Raw genomic sequence first — 862 nt, forward strand, 5'->3', positions numbered from 1 at the left:
AATAATGTGATTAACCTAACTGTGGTACATGCCCCCACCTTTTGGAGGGTTCAGAGTTCCACTTTAAACAAGGTGAAATATTTAAGATTAAATCAAATTTCACCTGTGCCTTGGAAAATCTATTCTATGCCATTACATGCTTAGGGTGTGGTAATAATTATATTGGCTAAACAGGAATATCACTCCGTCGAAGAACCACTATCTATCAAGAACAAATCTACCACCTACATTACAGACAGATACAGGTCAGGGGGCATATAGAAAGGTGTACTAGGAATCCTAATCCTAATTTCCTAATTTTCCCCTTCTATCAATGTTCACAGAACACCTCAGTACAACAAAGAATGAATAAAGAGGCAACTTACATCAATATCTTCCACAACTAAATATGAACACATAACATAATACAGAACACAATTAACCTATCAATTAATACCACTAACCCCCATACATCCCATACACCATTCACATTACACATCTATATCTACCCTAATTGCACCAAACCCAGAACTACTTACCTCCCTTACACATAATCTTTTTCCTCAGGGACTAGTAGACCTGACAGCGTTCAGTAATCGGTGTGCATTCAAAGCAATGAGTAGTAAGCTTTACGAAACCGGTATGCTTTTGAATCTCCTTAACAGTTCACAATAATGACTTTTATTACCTTTATTCCTACCTCAGTTCATCTAATTGTATATATCTATCGTTACTTTTCATAAAAAGCCTTTACATTTTTTTATCTCCGATGTGCATTTTCGCTTATTTTTCTTCTTACTTTCCCCTTACATTTCCACGTGTAGTTTCTATTTTGTTTTATAACATATTTCTATTATACACACGCACACACACACACACACAC

This window comes from Octopus bimaculoides, chromosome 22 (assembly GCF_001194135.2).
Source record: "Octopus bimaculoides isolate UCB-OBI-ISO-001 chromosome 22, ASM119413v2, whole genome shotgun sequence".
NCBI classification, from domain to species: Eukaryota; Metazoa; Mollusca; class Cephalopoda; order Octopoda; family Octopodidae; genus Octopus; species Octopus bimaculoides.